Consider the following 21960-nt stretch of genomic DNA (forward strand, 5'->3'; position numbering starts at 1 on the left):
AACTAGAGGCCCGGTGGGGTCCCCCAGCCTGGCCTTTCGTTGATTGGGGCCAACTAAGTAGGGTGAAGGAGCAGCCAGCTGGGAGAAGGGACTGCAGGAGGTTGGCCAGCCACGGGAGGTTGGCTGTGGAAACACACTGACCACCAGGGAGCAGTTCCTGTGTTGAGCATCTGCCCCCTGGTGGTCAGTGTGTGTCATAGCAATCAGTGGACCAGTCGCTTGGTCACTTAGGCTTTTATATATATAGATATGTACCTTCACTGTGATCAAATTAAAAAAAAAAAAATTATTTCAGTTGGCTTAAAGTATTTGGGAGGAGAAAAAGTACCTTCAAAGTTCAGGCTAACACCATGACTCATGGACCATGTATTGCTGGCAGTTTGTGAGATTCCTTGTAGATGAAAAAATGTTTTAAGACTAATGTAGTAAATTCCTCACTAGGATGTTTTATTTTTAGCAAGTATGGAGAGTACAAGGTGTCTGAAGTCAACAAAACATTGTCTGCTTTTGGGATTTTCTGTTATACTGATAAGGGAAAATTAGCTTAATTCAATATTAGGGGCCAACAGAGCATAGTTCCCCATACTAAACTAAAAGTACCATTTCGAGACAACAAAAACTTAGCAAGCCATTTCCTGAAGGAAAATTATCTTTTGTGGGAAACCTAAGTACAAAGAAATGCGTTTTAAATATGAAAGTTATATGATAATATATATAGAGAACTCTAAAGATTCCACTGAAAAAACTATTAGAACTGATAAATGAATTTAGTAAAGTAACAGAATACAAAATAAATATTCAGGAATCAGTTTCATTTTTATACGCCAATAACAAACCACCAGATAAATTAAAAACCCCATTTGTAACTGCATCAAAAACAATAAAATGCCTAGGAATACATTTAACCAAGGAGGTAAAAGACCCGTACTTGGAAAATTATAAGAAATTGAAGGTAAAAGTAAATGGAAGCATATTACTGTACTCATGGATAGGAAGAATTAAAGTTAAAATGTATGTACTACCCAAAGTGACGTATAGATTCAAAGCAATCCCTATCAAAATACCAATGACATTTTTCACAGAACTAAAACAAATAAATAATCCTTTAACATTTTGGAACCATAAATGATTCTGAATAGAGACTGCAATCTTGAGAAAGAAGTTAATCTTTACCCTCTGTTTCCTTGACTCTTCATGAAAGTGTCTTGAAAATTCATAACACACAAAATGAAAGTCATATTCCTCACTCGGTGACTTTATTCCAAACCATTTTTCCAGTTTGGTGTTGAACACCTACCTGCCTAGCACTCAGACCAGGTGGTGTTCTCAGCTGCCCCTTCCTCGTGAAACCCCGCTATGGCAACAGTGAGCTGTTGATAAACAACGAGACATTTCTGCCAGTGACTCATCTAAGTCACCGGGCTTTATATTGTCAGCAAGAATGGCAAGAATGAGCAACCTCGGAATTGTTGGTCCCTCCCTGATCAGCCCTGCACAGTTTCTTGTTACAAGAAAAGAAAAACCTCTGCCTGTGGCAGTCCCTGAGGTGGGAGGCACAGATAAGTAACATCTGGGCTTGGCCAGCCTTTATGGGTGGGTGAGGGTCCCTAGATCAGTGAGGGTCCCACAGCCTTTTGCTGTGAATGGCTGCTGCAAGTACTACACATAGGATGGACCATTGTTGTCGAAGGATCTCCTCTCCAAACTCCAGAGCTTTGCACATGTGTAAGAAATGTGACTTGGCTAAAAGTCCAGGCTTTTATGGGACATAATGATGTGAATGTAAACAAAAGACCCTGGTGGGCTAGGGTCAAAAATTGCAGGGATCTCACCAAAAAGTGAAGATGGGGGAAGGAAAGATAGGGCTGTGTGTAAATAATAGCCTCAGAATGCATCTTGCTTGCTTTCTAAGCAGTTGTATTCTTCATTTCCACGAGGGGGCAGCAGCTCATGGGCAGCCTTGCATAGGCTGTGCACAGCTCAGTAATGGTGATCGGCAGTTTTCACTGGCCGCAGCAGCAGGACGGTCAACAGTTCACAGAACCGACAGTGGCGGGGTTTTGTTGTTTTGACTTTTTGAGCTACATTAGCTTGGGATCTATAAGGGAACGTGCTTTAGTAAAAATGCACCAAAGCAAGCCAACACTGGCGCAAAGAGCCCTGTGGAATCAGGAGATCTGGGTTAAGAAGGATCAAACAGATCCTTTGGTCAAACGCTCCTGATAACTAAAAGCCCGTTTAATATTTGAAACGGTGATACCCAGCTTCTGGTGCATATGGAGCTTCCTCAGGAGGCACCCACTCCAGGGTTGGGCCTCTGGCGCTCGAAATGTTCTTCCTAAGTCAAGGTAAATCTTGCCACCGAGTTCACACAGTGCTGTCCTTGGCCTGTTTCCCGGGGCTCTTCCATGCAATAACCCTCCACTGCTTTGATGATAGTTGCAAGCTTTTCTAAGACTTCAGTCTAATTATCGCTACTTCCCTCGACCATCCCTCATTGGCGAAATGATTCATCCCTCCAATAAGTGAATAGAATTATAGGACCCAGATCCACCCTTGTAGAACAGGCTTCTTTATATTTTTGTTCTTAGAATCAAGTTCTCTGGAACTGAGGTCATAAAAACCTTGAACATGGTCTTCAGGACCGACTTCCATGTTGGCCAGGCCTCTGAGGCCAGCTTGAGGCCTCTGAGGTCCCCAGCATGCTCTGAGCTGAGACATTCTGCCCTCTGGTTCTGTTGTACTTTCCCCGGGACCTACTGTTCAGTAGCACTCATGTGTAACCTAGCACCAGGGAAGTTTCACTAATGGTTTACTTAGTAGATACTCATTGTTCCGATGAGACTCAGAAAGTACAGATAAGTATAAAGAAAGAAGGATTCCATAACCCTACCACTCAGAGGAAACTTAAACATTTTGTTGTATGGAGTACCTTAACAGTCATGGCTTTGCCCACCTATCTTATTAATCCAAATCCCAAAGCAATTATTGCTTCTTTAGACCATGTATAGACGTTCATGGGAGTCACGTCAAGAAGAGAGATGTGTAAGCTATAAACTCTTAGTACATACACTCAGCAAACCGTGAACTATGTGGTTCAGTCTGAGTGGGGTCAGAGTTAACACAGCTCATGTGATAAAAGTAATTTCAAAATAAAAGTTCTTTTGTTTGGATTTCTTAAACTGCAATGAAGGGCTCCATGGAATAACTTTAAGGACCTTTCTTCCCATCAGTCCACTACTCTCATCTCAGCTGCTTGGCTCAAAGCTTTCACGAGGGTGGAGGAATCCATTCTCCGTCATGCTTTTTTCTGCTCTTCCTCCCCTTCCCATCATGAGTCCTCAGGACTGGAGCGGGGAGGCTGAGCCCTGAGGAAGTGTGAGAAGGAGACCAGGCTGATGTGTGAGCCAAGCTGGAAGCCTACCCCTCACCCTCCCTGGAAGGGAGGGGCAGGGTAAAGGCTGAAACACGTGTGCTTATTTCTGGGCCAGCTCAGGAAATAGAGCCCTAAATGCTTTGACAACTTGTGAAAATACCAGGCAGTTACTTGTGTGTTTGCCAAGGATTCTGAAAGCTCTAAGGCATGAGTGTGGAAGATGTTTTAAGCCAACAAGGACTGGCCTGAAGACATTGCCTCGCAGGCTCAGGCTGCATGCCACAGTCTGCAGGAGAGTCTGCTTTGACCGTCAGGACCTGAAGCCCCGAGGTGCCCTGGACCAGTGCAGGTCGTGCAGGAGTGTGGCTACCATCATGCGTTTGTTCTCATTAGAAGCTTTGTTGAGATATAACTCACCAAACATACAAGCCACCCATTTAAAATGTGCTATTGAACGTGTTTGTATATCACAGTTGTGCAACCATCACCACAATCAGTTTTATAACATTTTCATATTCTCTCCCCCACTGCCAAAATCCTGTACTTCATCTCCCCCCAACCCTATCAGTCCTAGGAAACACTGGCCTATCTGTCCCTATGGATTTGCCTATTCTGAACATTTCATATAAATGGAATTATAGTATATGGTCCTCTGTCTTTGTGACCACTTCTTTTGTTGTTGTTGTTTTTAAACTGCACCTGAGGATATTTTTTCCATGATTATTTTTTTAAGAGAGTGGAAGGGAGGAGCAAGGAGAGAGAGAGAGAGAGAGGAACATTGATCTGACAATTGGTTGTGATTGGTTGCCTTCTGACCGGGGCTGGGGATTGAACCCAGGTACATGCCCTTGACCAGGACTGAACCCACAACACTTTAGTCCCAGGGCAGGCACTCTAACCACCTAGCAAAACCAGCCAGGGCATGACTGCTGCTTTTATTTAGCCTAGTGTTTTCAAGGCTCATCTATGTCAAAGCATGTGTCATATCTTCTTGTCACTGAGTAATATTCCAGTGTATGGTGATACTGCATTTAGTTTATCCTTTAATTTGGTTGATGGACATCTGGGTTGTATTCATTTTGGGGCTATTGTGAATAATACTTCTATGAGCATTACGTACAAGTTCATCTGTTTCACTTCTCCTGAGTATGCACCGAGTAGTGGAATTGTTGGGACACATGTTAACTCTATGGTTAACCTTTTGAGGAACCAGCAAGCTACCAAAGCAGCTGCATCCTTTTTCATTCCCACCAGTGGTGTGTGACGGCAGGTTTGTTAATGCAAAAGAATTTGGTTTGCTTGGGCAATGACTGACCTGTAGAACTCTTATTAACTGCTTTTAAAGATATACTTAATGCATTTTTTAAAAAAAACACTAGACATTTATTTATTACTAGAGGTCTGGAGTACAAAATTTGTGCATGGGGGGAGGGTGTCCCTCAGCCCAGCCTGCACCCTCTCCAATCTGGGACCCCTCAAGGGATGTCTGACTGCCCATTTAGGCCCAAATCCTACTGGCAGTTGGACATCCCTATCACAATCCAGAACTGCTGGCTCCCAACTGCTCACCTGCCTGCCTTCCTGATTGCCCCACAAGCATTTCTGCTTGCCAGTCTGATCACTCCTTAACCACTCCCCTGCCAGCCTGATTGATGCTTAACTGCTCCCCTGCAGGATTGGTCCCCCGCCCCCCCCCCCCCCCGCCCAACTACCCTCTCCTGCAGGCCTGGGTCCCCCCAACTTCCCTCATCTGCTGGCCTGGTAACCCCTAACTGCCCTCCCCTTCAGGCTTGATCGCCCCCAACTGCCCTTTCTTGCAGGCCTGGTCCCTCCCAACTGCCCTCTTCTGCTGGCCATCTTGTGGTGGCCATCTTGTGTCCACATGGGGGCAACCATCTTGTGTTGCAGTGATGGTCAATTTGCATATTACTCTTTTATTAGATAGGATGAGACAAGTGCTTTGATGCAGTTGAAACTAAAGACACAAATTTTGCACCCTGCCTTTTTACTTAATTGAATGGGAAGCTGCACTTAAGCATTCAAACAATTTAGTGACTAAACAGTACTTTATAAATATACTGTATTTCCTCTATTGCTTAACTTCTAGGGTATTTCCAACTTTTCACTTATGCTGTGAAGATATGTATTGTTGATATATAAATATTTTTCTGTATTTCGAGATACTTTAAAGATTCCCAAAAGTATAAACAGAGAACATCAACACTATCAACACTCATGACTTATATTGGCAAACTTCTTTTATTTATTTATTGTTTAGAGTGTGTTTTTGTTGATTTCAGAGAGGAAGGGAGAGAAAGAGGGGAGAGAGAGAGAGAGAGAGAGAGAGAGAGAGAGAGAGAGAGAAAGAGAGAAAAAGAGAGAAACATCAAGGATAAGAGAGAATCATTGATTGGCTGCTTTCTGCAGGCGTGAGCCTCAACCCGGGCAGTGCCCTGAACAGGAATTGAACCATGACCTTCTGGTTCATAGGTCAATGTTCAACCACTGAGCCACACGGCAATCTGCTTTTTAAAAATACTTTTGACACTTATGGTCCCACCACCAGTGTATGAGTGTTCATTTCATGTGTCCTCATTAGCACGGGGTGTTCTCTCTTATTAAAATAAAACAAAATAAAAAACCTTAATTTTAAGAAAACCTTTCTATTACAATATCATACAGAAAACAGCACAAGTCATTCATGAATAGCTTGATGTATTTTCATAAAGTGAACCCCCCTAAGGGACCAGACCCAGCTCATTAGACAGGACATCCTCAGCCCCCGAGAAGTTACCATTACGCCCTCTTCCAGGGACCACCTGCTCCCACGCCCTCCCCAGGTGATCCCAGAGGGGGAAAGGCCTTGCTCATTAAAATGCATCCACATTCCTAACCCCTTAGCCTCTGTGTTTGTTTTGGAAATCCAGAGCTTATATTTTGCAAAGATAAGTTACTTTATTTCAGGGTCCCCAGCTGAGTGGGAAAAGAGGGAGCCTGTGTGATTTCTAAATTCCAGGATCCCAGGTTTGCCCTGGGTAGTGTGCATGCTTGTGCTCAGTCTCCCTTTTGGGAGTATGGTGGAACTTCTTTCTTATCATCTTGCTTAGGCAAGAAAGGCTTTTTTCTGTCCCGTTTTTTGAGATATAATTGATGCATATAACTATATAATACGCTAAGTGTCCCACTGATCATTCAACTGTTCAACCAGTTGCTATGATGCACACTGACCACCAGGGGGCAGATGCTCCTACCAGTAGGTTAGCTTGCAGCAGGGGTCCCACCAATTGGGACTAGGCAAGAGGGCTGGACCTGAAGCCCTCCCATGGTGCCTCCCTGGCTGGCTGGCCAACATCCCACAGTCCCTCCTTGATTGGCCGGCCCCCATTGGCCCAATTGGGACTGGTCAAGAGGGCCCCGATTGGCCAAAATTGCCAGCCAGGCCGAGGGACCCTATCTGTGTATAAATTCGTGCACCGGGCCTCTAGTTGATGTATAACATTGTATAAGTTTAAGGTGTATAAGCATAATGATTTAATATATGCATATATTACCAAATGATTGCCATAATAGGATTAATTAGTGTTCATCACCTCACAGTTATGATTTTTTTTCCCCCTTGTGACAAGAGTTCTTAAGATCTACTCTCTTAGTAACTTTCAAATATACAGCATGGTATTATTAACTATAGTCATCACCTTGTACATGACATCCCAGGACTTAATTATCTCATAAGTGGAAGTTTGTACCTTTTTAAATTTTTTTTTGTTAATCCTCACCCAAGGATGTTTTTCCATTGATTTTTAGGCTGGAAGGGAGAGGGAAACAGAGAGAGAGCAACATTGATGTGAGAGAGACACTTCAATTGGTTGCCTCCCACATGTGCCCCAACCAGTGCTGAGGATTGAGTCTGCAACCAAGTTACATGTCTTTTACTGGAATCAAACCTGGGACCCTTGGTCTCTGGGCCCACACTCTATCCACTGAGCCAAATCAGCTGGAGTGGAAGTTGGTACCTTTTGACCCCTTTCTCCCAGTTCTCACACCCCACCCCTGCCTCTGGCAGCCATCAATCTGATCTCTGTTTCTGTGGGTTCAGTATTTTTAGATTCCACATATCAGTTAGACCACACAGCATTTGTCTTTCTCTGTATAACTGATTTCACAGACCGTCTATGCTGGTGAAGAGGACCTTCGTTTTTTTGTTAATCTTCGCCTGAGGATATTTTTCCAGGATCTTTTTAAAAATATATACTTTTTTTTTTTTTTTTTTTTTTTTTTTTTTTTTTTTTTTTTTTTTTTAATTTGAGAGACGAAGGGAGAGGGAAAGAGGAATAAGAACATTGGTGAGAGAGGATCATTCATCGGCTGCCTCCTGTATGCCCCCTACTGGGATGGAGCCCTGACCAGGAATCAAACCAGTGATCTCTTGGTTCATAGGTCAATGCTCATCCACTGTGCCACCTTGGCCAGGCAAGGGCCTGGATCTTAATTCCTAGGTGGGTGACTGATATCATGCATCTCCAGGGAATACTAATTGGCTCATGGATTTCTAGAAAGGGTCCGATGTGGCCTGCTCAAGCTATTTCCTATTCCCCTCTTGCTCCTTCTCCTCAATTCACAGACTCGCTTTCTCAGTCAAGCTGGCCTGGTTCCCCACTCCGCAGCCCTGGGGACGCAGGTTCACCCAGGGCTTCTTTTGGCAGCTGGAGGCTGTGGGTGGGGAGGGTCCCGCCAGGCAGGCCTCCGCACAAGGGAATTCCACACGAGGGAATTGTTAAGGGCACCGAGAGGACTGACTGTTCTGCGGTCAGGGTCAGCCTGGCCCTCAGGAAGGAGCAGAGGCGCTCCCAGGGGCAAGGCCACGGCTTGAACAAACCACGGCTTGAACACCTCATCAGCTGGGGATCCCTGTTGGTCATTCAGCGAAGGGCCATATGCTATGAGCAGGGCCCTCTGTGTGTCTTTCTGCAGGTGGCAGTGCTTTGAACCGTGTCTTTCTCTCCCTTCCTCACAAACAGTATCAGGATTCTCGCTGCGCTTCCACTATTCGCCACAAGGTGTCAGTGGACTGCATGGGAGAAGAGGGTGTTCCTATGAGCAGATGGCACTTGAGTCCCTGTGTGAGGGGCCCTCCTTCTGAGTCCTGTCAGAAGCCCTGGTGGGAGCGGTCCGAGTGCCTCCTTTCCCCATTGGCCCTCCTCCCCACCTCCCCCCAGCTCTCTCTGTGGTCCCAGCGCATCTACACCCAGAGGCCTGTGTCCCGACGGCCAGGTTGTACTATGTGCCAGGCTGAGACGGAAACACAGAACCCCCGTATTTAATGACTGAAACAATACTAGATGCAGGCACTCCTGGGTACCTGTTTGACAGACAAGGAAGTGGAGGAGTGGAGGGTAACAGCAACCTGGATCAAAACCCCAGCCAGGGCTTTTCCTGGTGGTTCCCCCGAGGCCACCTCTCCCTCCCTGTCCCCTCAGGCCACTCACGGCAGACTCCCCGTCACCAGGTGGGAAAGCCGGGATTGGGGCTGGCCTGGCCTGTCTCCCGGGTGGCAGGCAGGCAGGCAGGTGCGCCTCAGTGGTCATTCTGCAACAGCAGCCTCCTCCCTGCCTCGAAGTCCTGGCGCTTAGGCTCACAGGTGTCTCAGCCCTGTCCCACATGTGTCACCCCTCCAGCTCTCATCCTGGCTCTGGTATCCTACAAGGGGGTGCTCCTTCTCTGCTCAACATCTTCTTCTACCCTCAAGCCCTGTTACGGGACGGATGGTGGACCCCCACACTCCTATACTGACGTCCTAGCCCCCAGTACCTCAGAATGTGACCGTATTTGGAAACAGGGAGGTTACAGAAATAATTCGTGAGATTAAGATAAGGTCATACTGGAGTGGGGCCCTCTATGACTGGTGTCCCATCCCATAGGACTGGTGTCCTTTCAAAGGGACTGAGTGAAGATGGCGACCCCGGGAGAGTGCCATGTGAGGTGAGTGGGGCAGCGACAGGGCGAGGAGGGCCCAGCTGAGCAGCCAAGCCCCAGATGCTTGGAGAGACCTGGTTCTCTGACCCCTCCGAGGGAACCAACCCTGCCCAGAACCTTGATTTGGGGCCGGATCTGACATCTAAGTTTCTGGATCCCCAGAATTGTGAGGCAACACATTTCTGTTATTTAAGACACTCAGGACACTCGGCCAGTGGAACGTTGTGAAGGCAGCCACAGAGCAAGATTCAGACCCAATTCTGATACCTTCTCTTCCGGCTGCTGTGGGCCAGGCCTCCGGCTGCCGTGAGGCCCAGGAAGGCACAGGCAGGCGTCAGCATCTTGACCCCACAGGCTCAGGGTCTCAGTGGCACTGCCCTGTGCCCTCTAAGAGGGTGCCCTTCCCCAGAGAGAGACGCTGGGAAGGGGGAGGAGCCTTGGCCCCACTTCCAGGCAGCAGCAGGGCAGGCCCAAGAGGGTCCCTAGAGCCTCAGCTCAGCGGCCACCACCCCTGGCTCGGCCACTGACGATGGTGTTGGGTGGGTGAGCCCTGCATTTTGGCTGATGCCTGTGACCCTCACACAGGTGGGAGCTGTGTGAGGGCCGGGGTCTGTTAACCGCTGCCCAGACAGGTCCTAAAGGGCCCTGAGACAGGCAAGTGACCCTGTGCGGGGGTGAAGTGACCAGGGCCGAGAAGGAGCAGCTACATGGGGTGGCGGGAGGAAGAAGGAACAATGGGGTTCTGTCAGCACCAGGGCTCACCTGAGGATACCGCTGTGTTCCTAGCCTTCACCTAGCCCACCTGGGGGTGGGGTTGATGGCCCGTGGCCTTCACTTTCTCTTTCTCCTGCTGCTCGTGGTGACTGATGAGTAGGCATCCTGGTTCCTACTTTGCAGATAAGAAAAGGGAGGCTCCTGTTAGCCACCTCCCCCACAGAGGCTGAGAGCCCGCAGCCGTCCCCACACCCTTGAGTGGCCAGCCCCGCTGGCTTTTGGAGCAGAGCACCCGGTGTCTGGGTGCTCCCCCTGGGTTTGAGGGAAACCAGGGTCATGGAGCAGCCAGCTGGGACCCACTGCCACAGAGGCCCTCGTACCTTCTTCCCGCCAAGTTCATCACTGATTCTTTTTTTTAAATTTAATTTCTTTATTGATTATGGTGTCACATAATTGTCCTCATCCCCCCCATTCCCATCCCAAACCCATCCCCATGTATGCCCATGTTGTCCATGACCACTGGTTAGGCTTATATGCATACACACAAGTCCTTTGGTTGATCTCTTCCCCTTTCCCCCCACCCTCCCCTACCTTCCCTGAGGCCTGACAGTCTGATCGCTGCTTCTCTGTCTCCAGGTCTGTTTCTGTTCATCAATTAATGTTGGTCATTATTTCCCCTAGATGCGTTAGATCACGTGATACAAGGAATTCCCTTATAAGGACCGAAACTGAGACAAGCCATAATGGTTATGCTGAGAGTCAAATGAATCAGTCTGTAGAGAGTTTTTTTGGGGGCCAACAGTTCTTTTGCGTCCCCATTTCAATGTCAAACAGTTCCTTCTGTGTACATGTCAGCCATGGTATTTCCGACCTGGTTGGTGGACAAATGGTGGTGATGCTGTTCCTGTCGTCTCTGGTTTGGTCCTGGGCATCCTTCAGCGACACGCAGCTCCTGTCTGCTAGTACGGCAAGGCGTTGTCAGTGTCTCCCATCTCTGATTCTTATGAAACCACCAATGCCATCTTACCATTCCCTGGTGAGGCCGAGCCCCCTGCCCCCAGGCTGCCTGCTAAACAAAGGGCCTCTGTGCCCGCCCCTCCGTCATCCCCAGCGGGTGTCCCAGCGGATGGGGAGGCAGGCGCAGCTGCGGCAGGCAGTGCACACTCATCCCTAATCCTCCTGCTCCGCTAAGTGCTGATGGCGGCCGGGGACTCCCGGGCCTGCCCCCCCAGCCGCCTGACCGCAGCCGGTGGCGGAGAGCGGGAGCAGCTGGCGGGCGCTCCTCCGGGCGGCGGCAGATGCCAGACCAGATTATGCCGGGAGAGCTGCGCCGGGCCGGCATTTGCACTTCAAAGGGGTCGGCCCTGTTCCCCACTCTGGGGACCTGGGTCTATTCTGGGGAAAATCAAGTTGCCCTGAGTGAGTTATCCACCTGGGCCCACCCCTTCCTCACAGGGGGCGGCTTTAAACAGCCCGGGAGTTAGAACCGGCCTGCGGGCCGCCCAGGCCTCTGCCCCCCAAGCCTGCAGCTCTTCTCCCCGGCCTGCCCAGTCAGCCCGGTCAGTGGGCACGGGACCCAGCCGTGGCCTTGCAGGCTCAGGCCTCTCACCGCTGGCAACGGGCCCTGTGGTGCGGACGTCCGGACCCCAAGATCCTTATTTGGAAATGGGATCCTTGCAGACAACATTCATTAAGACGAGGTGGCCCCTAATCCAATATGACTGGTGCCCTTACACAAAGGGGAGAGTCACAGAGAGAGCGAGGCTGCTTGTGGACAGCGTGCAGACAGAGTGCAGGCAGCGGGGAGCTGGGGTGGAGACGGGGGGGACGCTGCTGAGGCAAAGCCAGGGACCCCCAGGCCACCGGGAGCTGGGAGGAAGAAGGACCTCCCAGAGCCTGCAGGGGGGCCGGGCCCTGCCCACACCGGGCTGTCTGGCTCCTGGTCCCCCGAATGGGAGGCGATATGATACATTTCGGTTGTCTCAGGCCACCCCGTCTGTGTGCCTTGCTAGGCAGCCCTAGGGCACTCACAGAGCCCTGGAAGGTAGGCGGTGGGATCCCAATGCACCCGGAGAGGAGGACGGGGAGCAGGCTGAGAGCTCCCCACGCCCAGGGCAGGAGGCTAAAGGTCGGGGAGCCTCGGCCCTCGGCCACCCTCCTGGGCAGCTTCACGGGGACTGGCTCTGACACCAGGTGCCCTGTGGTGCCTATCCTAGTACTTTCCACCCCCAGCCCTGATAGGTCCTCCCTCCCCCCAAACGATGGATGGAGAATGGAGAAACCTGCACCTGCAGCGCGGACATTCCTGAGCACCCAACCAGGCACCTTATGTGGACTGTACATTGAACCACCAATCAGCACCTGTCAAATAGCCTAAGCCCCCATTCCTAATTACCTAATTATGTGCCTTATATGAAACCACCATCAGCGTGTGCCGAGTGCCCTAAGCCCTGTCCCTTCCCTTTCCTCCCTTCAGAAGGTGTGTTCACCCTGGCACATGTGCTTTTCTTCCTTTGGGAGGCAGCCCGGCAGGGTTCCTGCTCCTCTGATAAAGCCTGTGTCCTGGTCTCCGGCCTCTGCCTCATCGTTCACACCCCATGGAATCAGGTGTGACCAGGGGCCTAAGCTCCGAATGAAACGGGTGGAAGACTGAGCACCCTCCTCCACCCTGGCCCCGGCTCCCCGCTGTTTGCACAGGGCACCCTGTCACTACTCATGTTTGTGTCGCCAGGACCAGAAAGCCAGTCCTGAGCGCAGCTGGGGTTCAGCCCTCTCCCCAGTCCCCCACTCCACTCAGCACATGTTGATGGAACCGGATGCCTCCTGCGCTGCGTACTGGGCGGGGATTTGAAAGAAATGAGCACCCTCACGGAGCTCATTGGCAGGAGGAAACGGGAAGAGAGGTGTTTCAAATCCTTCCAGGCCGGTGCTGGGGGGCAGCTGGCAGCCCTCCTGGGGGGCAGCAGGTACCAAGACCCGGCTGGCCCCGAGCATAGACGCTCTTCCTGTCCCCAAGGCAACCGTGCAGGTGCTCAGCACCGCTCACTGCCAGGGCCAAAGCACGTTATGAACTTGGGCATGCGTTGAACCTCATCTCCCTGCTAGGTGACAGGCACTGTTAAGGACTTCTCCGATGCCCCAGGAAATCTCCCATGGTGAGACCCCACGCATGTGCAGGCCAGCTGGCTCCCCCAGACCTGGGCTGGCAGGGAAAGGGGCCTGGGGCTGCTGCGCTGTGTGGTGCAGATCTGTGAGTGACCCAAAAGCCAGCCCACCGGGTCAGCTGTTGTAACCCCCAAGCAGTGGCCAGAAGCCAGCCCAGCTCGTCCGTCCTCGGCCAAGTGGGTGCTCAGTCCTTGGGGAAGGCTCTGAGTGTGAGGGAGACTTCTCACAGGCTCACTGCCAGTTCCCCCAAGTGATCTCGAGCAACCACAAACCTCTGGGGTCCAGCTTCTCTAATCCACGTCGAGGGTCCTTGGTGAAGGCTCCTCCCCTCCAGGTGCTGGCGAGGCCATCTCAGGCTGTACCATATTTTCCCGTGTGTAAGACACCTCCGTGTATTAGAGGCCCCCACTTTTCCAACCCAAAATTAAGAGATCAATATTTTAAACATAAAACAAAAGACATTTTTATTTAGTAACTAGCCTGGGATCACGGCTATCTTCCCTGGCTGCTGGCAGCCAGCCCCACCCTTTGCCACCACCCACCCCCGGTTTCCCAGTTTGCCATCAGGCGATCAGAGCCTGCCGGCTGGGAGGAGGGACTGAGAGTTTGGCTGTTCCCACCCGCTCACTGAGCCAGCTTCCTGCTGCCAGTCACCCTCTATGTGGGGAGCGACTGGTGGGGCATGGTCCTTGGTCTGGCACTGCTCACATCTGCCATCTGCCACCCGTTCCCTATTCCTCATTGGGTGATTGACGCCTGCCTGCTGGGGACGGGACCGAGAGGTTGGCTTGCAGGACTCCATCAGGCAATCAGGGCCTGCAGGCTGGGGGCAGTTCCTGCGTTGAGTGTCTGCCCCCTGGTGGTCAGTGTGCACCATCGCTACTGGTAGTTCCGCCATTTGGTCAATTTGCATATTAGCCTTCTATGATATAGGATTACCACAGGTAATGTCTGCATACCAGTACTATGACAGTATGTAGCACATCACTTTATTCAGCCTCTGTTACATCACTACCCTCTTCTCCCTCACTATAGTTCCAGACATATCAATTTCTACAACTTCTATTGTATCACCGCTGTCTTCTGAGTCACTGTCTATATATGTGAGATCAGCCTCATAAACTGGTGGCGTTTTCTGAGCTACCTTTGTTCATGTTCTCATGGCCAACCCTTCTCTCCTCATGAAACTGAAGCACCATTTTGCCTTTCCTGTAAAACCAACAATGTTCATTTCACTTGCAAACATTCTTGTCTGGGACTGAATAAGCTAGGTTGACACACATAAGTCACTCTGATACTGCTCCATAATACAAGTCTTAAGCCTTTGCTCCAAGTTTGCCCATTTTACTGGTTTTTCTCTTAAGACCTTCTTCTTTTTTTAGCATTTTAAGGAGTTGTTCTTCCTGTTTTCTCCACTATCTGATCATCCACTCAGTGGGAGGAGGGCCAAATGGTCTCTCTGCAGCCCTATTTCCATGCTCTTTTGCATAGCTGATTACATTCAGTTTGGATTTTGCAAAGACAATCGCTTACTAGTATTCAGTATCTTTTAATTTTTTGAGATCTTTATGGGCTCAGAACACTCCAGTCCCTGTTGCATCTGCGCACTCTCCACCCCCACCTCCAATTATGGCATCAGCTGACCATCAGTAATAATAAAGCTCGTGAATGGAGGAAGCTTGTTTGACAAGGTATGGGCAGCTACACACCCACGCAGCTCCCTCCTCTGCTGACTTCCATGTATAAGAGGCCCCTCGATTTTCAGTCTAACGATTTTGGGGGGAAAATAGTGTCTTATACACAGAAAAATATGGTGACAAGGAAAGTGGCATTTCCAGGCCACTGTGCTCTGCAAAGAGGAGAGAGAGCAGGCTGCAGGATGGGGAGGTGGCCTGGGAGGGCAGAGGGCTCACCACTGAGCAGCCTGAGGAGGCCAGAGGAGATCATTAGCTGCTTCAGTCTCCTGGGCAGAGCTGGGAGGAGACTAGCATAGGGGAGTGGGGGGGCGGGGTCCAGGAATTCAGCTTTGCCAGGACTCTTGGTTGGTCTGGGTGCCATCCTGTGAGGGTTTGGAGGTGGGTGGTGAGAGATAGGATGGAGACCCCATCCATCAACTTTGGTTTGTGTTGCATGGTTCAGAGGTGGGGGCAGGCGACATTGAGGGTGCAGAGAGGAGGGGGGAGGAGAGAGGGGGTTGGGGGGTGGGCCCCTCCTGGAGGAGACTCATTCCCTTGCTGAGGGAGAGTAGTGGCTGCAGCTCTCAGCTGAGGTTCCCTGAGACTCACCCTGAGCCCCTGATCCCACAGCCACATCTCTCCCCAGGGAAGAGTGTGGGGACAGGGAGGGATGGAGGGGTCCCCGCTCTCACCCAGCTGTGTGAGGACCAGCTGGGCACTCAGGGTGTGTCTCCTTCTAAGCAGTTCCCGGCTTCCTGTCCCTGAGGGGATGCCAGGACAGGTTCGCTGTGTGCGTCCTAGACCAGCCTCCTGGGGAGCCTCCCAGTGTCAGGCACTTCCTGAGGTTGACTGTTTCCTTGCGAGAGGCAGAATGAAATCAAGAAAGGTAGTACCTTCCCCACGTGGGAGCGCCTCCCAGCCCCTTCCCACTCTCACCCACATGTACAAACGCTCACACCCACCACGTGCTCACACCCACTCACACACTCACACCCACTCACACATATACACCACACACTCATACATATACACCACACATATACACTCACACATATACACCACACATATACACTCGCACATATACACCACACACTCACAAATATACACCACACACTCATACATACAGACACACACACTCGCACCCACCACACACTCACACCCACCACACGCTCACACCCACCACTCACACATACAAACACATGCACTCATACCCACCACACACTCACACCCACCACACACACACCCACCACGCACTCATACTCACCACACACTCACACCCATCACACACTCACACCCACCACTCACACACCACACACTCACACATACAGACACATGCACTCATACCCACCACACATTCAAACATATACACCACACACTCACACCCACCACACACTCACACCCACCACACGATCACACCCACCACACACACTCACACATACAGACACACACTCATACCCACCACACACTCACACCCACCACACACACACACACACACACACACACACACACCACACTCATATCCACCACACACTCACACCCACACATACACTCACACAGATACACACTCACACTCACACACACCTTGCAAGTCCTAATTTTCAACATCAACTTGAAAACATCTGGTCCAGAGGAAAGCAGTATTGTCTTTTTGCTGGTTTACCCTGAGGGTATGTGTGTGCGTACCCTCTGGGAATCGTAAGGAGGAAAATACCTCCTGAAGGAAGCTATTGCAAGATGGCAGAAAGGGAAATGGAGCCTGAGACACTGCTTTTCTCAGGCACTGGAAGCAGGAGGGGCTGGTGACCGATGGGGAAAGCCGGGCTGTGGGCTGGGGTCCTGCGGTTTGCCTGTGGCGGTGCCTTTCCAGGATGCCAGCTCTGCCTGGGAGCTGCCAACGGGCCCCTCCTGTTTTCTAAGTATAGCCTCTGAGACCCAACCAGATGGGAGCCGGAGCCAGGATTTCCCTGGAAAGAGTTTGCTTTCACAGAGGCCTGGCGGGGCGCTGGGCAGGAGGCTGGCGGGCTGGAGGGTGGGCCAAGGTGCTCAGCCGCCTGGAGGGCCCTTGTCCATACAGATGGTCCTGAGGCCTGAGAGGGTGGTCCTCGCCCTCCGGTCTGATCGTGGGCAAAGCTGGAGCCAGAGCAGACCAAGCTCAGACTGGCGTTTTCAGGGGCTGGAGGAAGCGGGGTCCTGGAGGGCGGGGGCCGCTCTGATGGGCGGTGGAGGGGAAAAGCTAGGTGACCTTGGACCGGCTGACACTGGCCACTCACCACTGCTCCCTGGCTGTGCCTGTGCCCAGCTCCCCGCCTGGAGCCCCGCAATTTCCCTGACCCCTTCTCCTTTGGATTGGGAAATACTTGAGAACTCCATTCACTTTTCGGGGATCATCTCTCCTGGGATATTCATACTTCTGAACGCTTGCCCCAAAGAACAAAAAAATTTCATGCCTTTCTAGCATGAAATTTCAGGATTCTGGGATGGGAAGGGCTGTGCTGAGGGCGGGGGTCGGGGCTCCCTTCATCTGTGGGCAGGAGGGCAAGAGGAGCTCGGACACTACTCTGTGGCCTGCCCGGGACAGGGGACCGGGCTGTAGCCAGGGTGGAAAAAGAGGCAGCCTGGTGTCTGCATGATGGCCTCAACCAGGCCTCATGGCCAGGGACCTAGGCTAAGGTGACCAGACATCCTGCTTTTGGCGGGACAGTCCCGATTTTTAACAATTTGTCCCGCATCCTGTGGCGATTTCAAGAAGTCAAGATTTTCGGCTTCCCGAGTCACAGCGTCTTCCTGTGTGAAATGCAGGGCCCTATGGGGGTAGGTGCAAGTGCAGGTTTGGGAAGCCATGCAGCCCAGCCAGTGCCCCCAATTTCCCTTCCCTGGGCCTGGCCGGCACCCCCACCCCCCTGGCCTGCTCTGCTGCACCCCAGCTTCCTGCATGGAAAAACCAGCCGAGCAAAGGGAGCCTTGGCTTTGCACTAAGGTGACCAGACATCCCGCTTTTGGGGTAACCTTACACCCACAGGCTGTGAGCACTGGGCCCAAGAAGGCACCACTGGTGATGGGTCATGGCAGGCAAATCCTCCTGTTACTTCTGGGGTCAGGATTCCATTTGCCTCACCTGTCACCGACCATAAACGCTGTCATGAGCCACTTACTGTTCAATTAGCCCTAATGGAGGCAGTGGGGGCGGGGAGCAGGAGGGGGAATCTGTGCCTGTGTGTGCACATGTGTGGTTGTGAGTGTGCGCTGAGAGGCAGGGCTGAGTGGGGGAGGGGCCCTGTGTGAGGAAGGGCTGCCCTTGGGTGGGGAGCTCCCTTTGGCTGGGGTTTTGGTGGGTCACAAGCTGGCTCAGGCCCAGGCCTGTTCCGCACCCCCCCTCCCCCCCCCCCTTGCAAATTCCTCTTTGTTCCTCTCTTCCCCAGCTGCGCCCTCTTCCCCCAGGGCTTTCCCTTTGAGCCAGCCTTCTGGAGTTGAGACGGGGTAGCAGGGCGGGGGGAGACAGCTGATCAGAATCAGTCAGCTGTACCCCCGGGGCTGCAGCTTTGCTGGGGCCTCGGGAGCCTGGCTGCCGCTGTGGTTCATCACAGATGGAAGCCGTGGCATTGCGTTCACAAACAATAATCAGCTTGGCGAACAAGTTGTGATGGTAATAATAGTAGCCACACCAGCTTGGTTTATTGGGCATTATCTCATTTGATCGTCCAAACAATCTTCTGTGCCTGCACAACCGCAGCACAGGGTTAAGGAACTTGTCCAAGGTCAAGGGGCAGCTGTGGTGCAGCCAGCGCAGAATCCGCAGATGGAGCACGTGACCCCTGGCCACCCTGCTTTCCATGCAGGCACCTGGGCCTCCCATCCGGGCACCTGGGCCTCCCATCCGGGCACCTGGGCCTCCCATGCAGGCACCTGGGCCTCAGGTGGAACGGGACGGGGCAGCAGAGGAGGTTTTCTCACAAAGGTCATGACCGACAAGAAGACTGTCTTGGTGTTACTGAGCCCATATGGATGGTAGAGGTGACATTTCAGTGAATAGACTTTGATCAGCGGTTAGGTTCAGGTTTGCCGGGCTAGGTGTTGGAACCATAAACTGGAGAGGCTTGAAGCCCACTGAGAGCATTCGGAGGTCAGCGGGAAGCCCCCGAAGGGTGTGAGCAGAGGAGGGCGTGGTGGGAGCAGCACGGGGGGTACAGCCGCCTCTGTGTGCCGGTGTGTTTGATGGACCAGCATGGGGCACAGGAACCAGCAGGGTCAGCAGGGTCATCACGGTGACTGGGTCTGCCATGCTCTAGCTGTGTGACCTTAGGGAAGTCCTTTCCAGTCTCTCTGTAGCACATCTGTCAGTGAGGTGGGTGGAATGAGATGTCCTGGGCGTTCTGTGGTTCTGAAACTGAAGTATGGTAGCAACCATACTTAGGTAAAAACTGCTGTTTGAATTTTAACCCTGCTATCCTGGCTGCTGCACTCATTTACTTGTTTAAACAATAGGGTAGTTGTCTCAGCTTCCAGATTGAGACCTGGAAGCTAAGGCAATTTTCCTGTGCCTGGGACCAGGTCCACAGGAGATTGATTCCCATTGATTCAGTAGCTCCAGGAGTTGAAATTGCAGATAACCTGTAGAGATTAACTGCTCAGCTCTGCTTCTGTACTATCTGCTTTCGCAAGATAGGTCCACATTTCAACATCCAGCAGGATGTGGCTGGGAATGACCCTGTGGGCTGTTCCCAGCCTTTAGAATTTAGAATTTCGAACAAAAAAATTTTTTTGGTGGTTTAGACCTTTAAAAGGACTGCCTACACCTGAAACAGCATGGTCGTGAGGGTGGCCACCTGCGTGTGGTGCTCTTGTGGCCGTCCTGGCCAGTTTAATAAATCCTTGCCTGCTTTTTTAAAATCAATTAGCAGCCTCCGGTGGTCTTATTTTTTACTCCAGGGTTCAACCCCATAGCAAAACAAACTCAGCCGGGCCAGTGGATGCAGGAAGGAGAGAGGAGGGAGGCGAGGGCTTTAAGAACTAGACGCCACAGGACCTAGGCTCTGATTGGAGAGAGGATCAAGGAAAAGCAGGGCCCAAGTCAGTTCCCACTGCAAGACCACACTGGGATTTGAGAATAAAGCAGTCCTGGGGACGGTTCCAGTTATGCAGTGAGCTGGATGCATGTCTGCGGAGGCCCCAGCCAAGCTGGCCCTCCCGCCCCAACCAACAGACGTTTAAAAATACGTGTAGGTGGATACATTAATCGAGCATTTCTAAGCAAGTTACACGGAAACTTTGGCATCCACACAAGGATCATGCCATTTCACCAAGTGCTGGTTTTCACTGGCACACGTGGAAGAGCGATGCCTAATGCACCAGGCTCGTCCGTGGCCTTCATGGGACGTGATGGGCGGAGCTGTTTCGTGGGAGAGGAAGCGGGGCTCCAGGCTGCTCGGGGCTGCGGAGACACCCAGGTGTGGCAAGGAGAGATGCTGCGCTAGAGGACAGCGGGGAGCCTGCCAGGAAGCTGTCTGCTGAGGCCCCGGGAAGGGAAGATTTCCCAGAGAACCTGGGGAGGTGGGGGGCGCGGAGGGGGGGGGGGGAGGAAGGAGTGGGGAGAGGCCCCAGTTAGGAAAGGACAGTGGAAGGAGGGGAGCTCCCCTTTCCCTGTAGCAATTCCCCCTCCCTCTGCCTTCCAGCCCAGCACTGTCTGTGCACAGACCACGGTGCCCCTGTCTCCCTGGCAGCGCTCAGGGTCACCGGGATGGAGGGAGGCGCCCCCGCTTTATCTGTCACCCCCACCGCGTGAGGCCTGCGAGGGAAAGGGCCTCAGCTGCTTGCGTCCACCCTGCATCTCTCGTATCTGGATCAGAGCGTGGCGCCCAGTGGGACCCGGTAAATATTTGCTGAGTGAACGAGGGGATAGAGGGATGTTGGATGCGGTGCCTGTGACGCACGGCTTGCGCAGGGATCCGGGAGCGGCGTGGCCTTCCTCCCGGCACTCAGGAAGCACCAGCTGCGGAGGCTGCGTGGGGGCCGTGGCCCCTGCCTCCCTCCCCACAAGCTCGGTGGCAGGTGCACCCCGTCCCTGGCCCCATGAGCACGCCTGTGACCGCGCTGGGCGGGCCATGTTGAGGATCCCTCTGCTTGCTCTGGTCTCTCTCCCCCCCCACCCCACCCCTCTCATATTTGCCTTTTGTTCCCCCCTCCCCCCAAATAATAAGCAGGTTTGGAAGCTCAAGGAAGGCCTGTGTCTCCAGAGGAAGTGGGAGTGGGGAAAGCCATTGCTGCCCTCGTGGCTGCCAGCTCCTGTGGCTGGAAGTCACTTCCTGGCCTTCCCTCTCTGAGCCCTCTTCTTCCTTGCCCTTTGCCCTTCAGAGGGAGAGAGGCTTGCTGGCGTGGCCTGTCAGGGGCCTGGCTGCCGAGAGGGGTTAGTTATTTACTGCTAAGCCACATGATCACCCCTCCTCCCCCCATCGAGGGCGTAAGGACACTGCCATTTGATGTGTGCTGGGCGCTGAGGCCGGGGCTCTGGAAGGGCAGAAGCGAGAGGCCTCTGTTCCTCAGAACTGGCTGGGCCCCTGGTCACTGGCTCGGCTGCTCTTAGCTGGGGCCCAGCTGGGACAACAGGGCCTCCTGCCTCAGGGCGTCTCTCTAGTGGACTTGGGGGGCTTCTTACAAGGCAGCTCAGGGCCCCCAAGAGTATAAAAGTGGAAGGTGCAAGTGAGTCCCAGACGTGCCTGAGCTCCAGGGGAGGGGGCTACCCGGGAGTGAACAGGGAGACATAGTCCAGGGGTGTCACCCATGCAACAGCCTAGCAGCCTTGGGCTACATCGAGGAGGAAGACTGGACAGGGTCACCCCAGGCCGGACAGGACCCCTTTGCCTGGGAATGTGACCGATGAGGGATCTAATTCTGGCTTGGTCACTGCCCTTCCTCGGGCTGGAGGCTCATGGCAGCCTGGCCTTCCTCCCTCTGCAACGTGCTCCTGGCACCTGTGTGGGCGGAGGGGCCCTGGATGGTGTGAATGCAGGTCCTGGGATGAGTTTCTTTTCTTTCTTTCTTTTTAAAAATATATATTTTATT

The sequence above is a fragment of the Pipistrellus hanaki genome (genome assembly GCF_964339955.1).
Source record: "Pipistrellus hanaki genome assembly, chromosome: 5".
In the NCBI taxonomy this organism is placed as follows: Eukaryota; Metazoa; Chordata; class Mammalia; order Chiroptera; family Vespertilionidae; genus Pipistrellus; species Pipistrellus hanaki.